At 62.2% G+C, this 6,000-nt stretch overlaps 1 protein-coding gene across 3 annotated transcripts in view; it reads left to right on the top strand.

The window, feature by feature from the left end:
* Window positions 1–5,145: 5,145 nt before the first annotated feature.
* Window positions 5,146–6,000, top strand: part of BCL9L (BCL9 like) — a 47,436-nt gene continuing 46,581 nt past the window's right edge. For all 3 annotated transcript variants that reach the window (XM_054291508.1, XM_054291507.1, XM_054291506.1), the window contains exon 1: window positions 5,146–5,214. The gene's annotated coding sequence lies outside the window, so the exon portion shown is untranslated. The remainder of the gene's footprint in view (window positions 5,215–6,000) is intronic.

Raw genomic sequence — 6,000 nt, 5'->3', positions numbered from 1 at the left:
CCCGTCCGCGATCAGCACGGGGCGTGCTGGGCGCGCCGGGGCCGCCCGGGGCCCCGCCGTGCCGGGCAGGGGCCGGGGCGGCGCGCAGCCCCGGGCAGCGGGCACGGAGCTCCGGGAGCCACCGGCCTGCTCCACCGGCAGCGGCATCGCGCTCCGTGCCCGCCTGTGCCTGCGAGGCCGGCCGGGACGGCCGCGGTGGGAGATCGCGCATCCCTGCCGAGACCCCCGGCGGGAGATCCCGCGTCCCTGCCGAGACCCCCGGCCCCCGCTCGCTCCCGCCCGGCTGTCGGGCGAGGGCCCTGCGCGCTTTGTGTCGCCGAGCGCCGCGGCCGCGGAGCCAGTCCCGCCGCCCCGTGTTTGCAGAGCCGCGCTCGGCGGAAGGCGCCCTATCAGGATAAGAGTCCCCGCCGCTGCCGCTGCCGCCAGTCCGGCCCCGGGGCGGTGGGAGGCGCCGGCTCCGCCGATGGCCGCGTTTATCGCGCCGGTGGCCTCGCCAAACCATTTAACCCTTGGCGCCCCTCCGCGGGGCTGCCCCTGGGCTCCGGCTCTCCTGGCCCTACCGGCTGGCAGGGGCAGAAGTTCCCTCGCAGCTCTGGCGCCGGTAAACCTTAGCCTTTTCTCGGTAGCAGTGTCCCAAGACCAGGGACAGCCAAGCAGGGCCCCATGCAGAGCAGTCCAAATACCTCTAGAGCAGGTAGCAAAGGCCATCTGAGGCTAGGCAGCTGTGGTAGGAGTGAATCCCATGCCAGGATTCCAGCAACATCAGGACTATGTGGAGCTGAGATGATTTCCCTAGGGCGGTGTGCATCTGAGCTATTGGGAGGATAAGGCTGGCATTCAGAGTGTTCAGGAGTAACAAGAAGGGAAGAAGACTTGAAGAGCTGCATCGTGCCTGCACACATACAGGCATTAGGAATGCATCAGGCATCCAAGCAATAGCAAGGCAACCAGGATGCTGAGTCTTGGTGTCATTGTGATCCTGGAACCGTGTCAAGAGTTTGTCTTTGCTAAATGACGGTCTGTCAGCCATGCTGAAGCTGCAGCAGCAACAACAGCATATTTTCATTTGGAAAGAGGATGTCTCAGTTTGATTAAATTCTCCCTCAGTACCTCAGCACAGGCTGTGTTTTGCTCAGCTCTAGCGTGACAGTACTAAGCAGGAGACTCTGGCTGGCTGCATTGCTTCACGTGTTGTCTTTGAGCTTCCATGTTTCTTGTGACTGCAGTGGGTGAACAGTCTTGGTCTGTTGGAGGTGTGATAGTTAATAAAGAAAGGTGATCCTGTGTAAAAGGAGACACCAAACTGGGCACTTCTGATGCTGTCCAATTCCATGTAGACAATGGAACACGCTGTCTAGGCAGCTGCAGAGGTGGCAAAGGTAGTGCAAGCTCCTTGCAGTGGCCTGCTGCTGCTGGCTGCCCTGCTCAAACTCCAGTGAGCATGAAATGAAGGAACCCATTCTTCCCCAGCTGACTGCAGGGTTGGGGGAAGACCTGGGGCCTTTCCTAGGCTGGCTGTTTTTCCCTTTTCCCTGAGCAATGGCTTTGTAGTACCACCAAAACAGAAGTGGGATTGAGACCTTGCAGTGCAGTGCAAGGGGGATCAGGCACATCACGGATTTGTGAGACTGTGGGATAGAATCTCTGCTGGTGTCTGAGCAGAAGAAAAGGACACTTTGGCCAGGAGTCTGCATAGGCATGGGCAGGACTCAGAACAGCCTGGGAAGAGATGAAAAGATGTTTTTAGGCCTGTGTCTACCTCAGCAGTAGCAACATAGCCTCTTCCATCTTCTTGCTGGACCATTGCCTTTCTGTGGGAGAATACAGGATGAATCTGTGAGCTAGGTCTGTGGATTTAATGCTGGACTACCACCAGCTCCCTGCTCCATAGCTATGTGGATCAGCAAAGCAGGGAGCTGCTCCCAAAACAGGCATTTCACAGCCCCAGACTCGTTTCCTTCAGCACAATTTGTCTGGACTCTTCTATCTCTGGGGCCTCTGCTGGGGATCTGCTGGAGTGATCCACTGGGGAAATGCTTCGCAAAGAGGCAGCCCCAGCTAAATGTGAATCACATAATTAATTCCGGTACAGTTAATTGGACCTAATTAATCATATTCATAAGTATAATGAGGGCCTTGCCCACAGGGGTCTTGTGAAGGTCTGAGCTTAGGGCTGGCGTTCTGGAGAGTCAGTGGGAATGAACAAATCCCAGAGCCTTGGACATAGCTTAGGACCAGCTCCCTGCTGGCAAAACAGGACAAGGCAAATCCTTCGAACCCTGTAGCCCTGTATTCTCTGTATCCCATAGAGGTAGAATGTGTCAGGAGCTTCTGGGTGGTCAGTCACAATCTTCCCAGGGAAGGCTGGAGTCACTGTCATAGATGGCCCTCTCTTGGTCCTTAACTATTCAGGGAGGTCCTTAACTATTCTGTTTTGTATGTTGTATGTAAGTTTTGTGGTCCAAAGGCAGGAAAAGGAGCAGGTAACAGCCAAGTCTGGGTATCTTGGCTGGGGCTTGCTAAGGTGCTGCTGTACCAGGCAGCTCCTGGAATGAGCTGCTACCGTGGTGGTGGTGGCTTTGAGGAGCTCCAAGGAATCTGCTTCATCATCTCCTCTCCTGTCTTGTCTCTCCTAGCATGGACATAATTATAGAGGACGGAAGGGGAGACTGGGAGTCATCATCAAGTGCAGGGAGGGTAGCTAGCCTGGCAGATGTTAATTAAAGGTAGAGCTCTGAAAGCAGCAGGCTCTGCTGAACCAATAAGCAGCTGGTCCTCTTGCTGACCTTTCCCAGTCTTGCTTTGCCACTTCCATGTGTGCAGGCTGGGAGAGGTGTGAAGGTCTGTGATGTAAAAAGCCCAGAAGGTATGAGGGAATGAGCAGGAAGAGGGAGGCAACCAGAGGACGCAGAGCAGAGGTGGTTCCAGGTGTCCCCTATGCACCACACCTGGCTGGAGGGAAGGAACTGCCTGTCTGCCTCTGGCACTGAGCTGTCATGCCAAGTAATGGTGGCTGGGCACTGTTTTTAACCCACTGCGCCTGTGCATGCCGTCTGCAGCAGCATGAACCCAGTGCTGCTACTGGGAAGGATGAAAGTGTGAAAATATGTCACTGCTTGCTGATGAGGAACTTGGGAGTTCACCAAAGAGGCAACGAGATGTATGGCCTCAGCACTCCCCCAGAGGGGTCTATCTTCCTTCGATGGCTGGTGCAGGCAAGCGATGCTCGATGCAGAGGGGTTCCCAGTGCCTGCCCACTGCGGCCCCCCGAGGTAAAACCCAGAACATCCGCAACCCGCCCCCTGCGTCTGCTTCGGCGTCGGGTGCTTTCCACAGGCGCTTCTGCAAACGGGCGAGGCCGCCCTGTGCCAGCTGCCTAAGAGGCGCCTGCAAAGCCTCATGTCGCGACTTTTCAGTCGGGGTTGGGAGCAGCCGGCTCTTCGCCCTCGCTCGCTCCCTCCCTTTTACAGCAGCCCCGCTCTTCGCTGGGCCTCGTTGCAGCCCCGTCTGCCCGTGGGGAACGGGAGGGCTCCGCCGCATGCCCCTCATGCGCCGTGGGGAAGGGGGGCGCAGGGTTCCGCCGGCAGCCCCGCCCGCCTGCCCGTAGGGAGCGGAGCCCCGGTGCCGCCGGTGCCGGGAGTGGGCGGGGCGGGGCCGAAGTGGGCGGGACCGGGCGGGGCGGGGCGCTCGCGGCCCCGGCCCACCGGGAGCTCTCGCCCCGCGCCGGCAGGGGGCGCTGCCGCGCGCCGCCCCCGGCTCTGGGGGCTGACACCCCCCCTTGTCCCCCGTCCCCCGCGGCCGCCGTTCCCTCCTCGCCCCGGTTCGGGCGCTGCGGGTGTGAGCACAGGGGCGAGTCTTGTGTTAATTTTCAACCGAGGCCGCTGCCTCCCGTCAGTGGAGCTGGATTGTTTGTCTCCACATCACCTTGAGCACTGCAACTCTGGGGACGCTGGCAAGTGGTCCCTGCCTCCAGCCCTCTCCTCCCGGCCCCGCTCCTGGGCGGCTGGTGCGCTTCAGGCAGGAAAGCGACACGTCCTGGTTAGGATGTTGGTGGCATCGCCCAGGAGCGGGCAGGCTGCCCCCACAGTCTGGTATGCATGTGCAGTGTGTGGCTCCCGTCCGTGGAGTCTGTTGCTCAGGGCAGGAGGGTGGTTAATGCCTGGAAAACTTGTTGGTAAAAATAATAACATGCTGCTCTTCTCAAGGCCGGAGCCAGTCCTTGTGCCTTGTGTGTAAAATTACAAAATATTCTGAGTTGGAAGTGACCCACAAGGATCATCGAAGTCTGCTCTGGGAGATGCAGCAAAGATGGGATCAGGTGTGGGACCTCCCCGGCACAGTGAGGCTCGAGAGCAGGACTCGCAGGGTGTCGGCCTGAGCAGAACGGGTGTTTCGGATGATAAAAGGCAGAAGGATGCTCAGCAGGAGCAGTCCCCGTGCTGTCGCGGGGAGGAGTGGGATGCAATTCTGCAGGTCCCGGCAGTGCTGAGACCCGTGTGCCATCGCGTACATGTCTGTGCGATTCGTGGGTGTGCGACACCTGGACGGCCACTCGCGGGGCGCCGGCCACTCGTCGCGGGAGGCCCGGAATGGGCGGCGGTGCCGATCCCGGTCCCCGGCGGCCGTGCCGGTCGCGGGCGGTGCCGCTGGGCGGCCGGCAGGGCGCCCGCGACCAGGAAGCGGTTAATCGGCGCGCGGGGCTTTTATTTTGACAGGGCAGCGCCTGGCTCCGGCTCGGAGGAAAGTGAATGATCCTGTTTCTCCAAATGATTATTCAGGCTCCGGCGGAGAAAGGAGCACTCGGCCCGCAGCGCCTCGCCCTCGCCACGGCGCCCCCGCCCGCGCCCGGGCCGCCGCGCCCGCCGGCTCCGCTCCCCGCCGCCCGCGCCCGGCCGCCCGCCGCAGCGCGGGGAAGCCGTCCGCGGCCCGGGGCCGGGCGGGCAGCCGGGGCTCGCCGCGGCCGGACGCCCACCCCCGCCGGCGGGCGCGGGCTGGAGCCGCCGGCTCGGTCGGCGGAAGGAGCGGCGCGGCGGGGCGGGGGGAGCCGCCGGCAGCGGCCCCGACCCCGCGCCCTGCGGCGGGCGGCCGAGCCATGAGCGCGGCCCGCGCCGCCGGCCCCGCGCCGCTGGCCGGCCCCCAGCAGCCCGCGGAGCCGCGCCGCGCCGCCCCGGCGGGCTCTCCCGGCCTACCCTGAGCCGCTCCGCCGCCGCCGAGGTGAGTGCCCCGCCAGGCCCGGGCAGCCGCCGTCCCATTGTTCCGCCCCGGGGGGGAGCCGGGGCTCCGCGCCGCCCCCGCACCGACCCCTTGCTTCGCGCAGCCGGGCCCGCCTCGGGGCTGTCATCCGGCCGGAGCGGCGGCCGGGAGCCGCCGTCCGAGCGAGCCGGGGGCTCCGGGCTAGCCGCCGTTCCGTAGCTGCCGGGGGCGGCGATAACTTGGCGGGGGGACGGCGCCGGCCTCGGCTCGGCCTACCCGCCGAGTCCGGCCGGCTGGGGATGAGCTGTCAGCGCTCCCGCTTGCCTTGGACATTGCCCCTGCGCCGCGGGACCCTGCCCGATTCCCTCTCACGTCTCGGGGACCGCTCTTACCAGGTCCTTGTCACCTATTGCTGCTGCGGCCGCAGGCGATTCCTCGCGGACAAAAGTGCCTCGTCTGGGGCTTTTCTCAGGTGCAGAGAACTTAATCGAGTTCCGTCTGGTTTTACCGGAGCGGGTCTGGATTTTGCAAGACGTTTTCGGTGCTATTAAAGCCCCGGGGAGGATGGGAACTTGCCACGTTTCACGCAGAGTTTAAACAAACACTCCTGTCAGGGACCATCCTAACTGTCAGGGGAGACCTGTCCCCTCTATTTGCAGTATTCTACTCGATAGGCTTCTGTTCCCTGTTGAGATAAATCAGGCGTGCGGTCAGCTTGGACGAAAAAGAGAGAAACACCACCTGTACATGCGTATTCTTCTTGCGCACAGAAAGGAATCAATGTAACAAAACTCCCCTGCATTGTAT

This window comes from Melozone crissalis, unplaced genomic scaffold, assembly GCF_028551555.1.
Source record: "Melozone crissalis strain CALT ecotype California unplaced genomic scaffold, PUWL_Pcris_2 ptg000092l_1, whole genome shotgun sequence".
In the NCBI taxonomy this organism is placed as follows: domain Eukaryota; kingdom Metazoa; phylum Chordata; class Aves; order Passeriformes; family Passerellidae; genus Melozone; species Melozone crissalis.
Note: the sequence above shows the minus strand (reverse complement) of the source record. Positions and strands in the feature narration are given on the sequence as shown.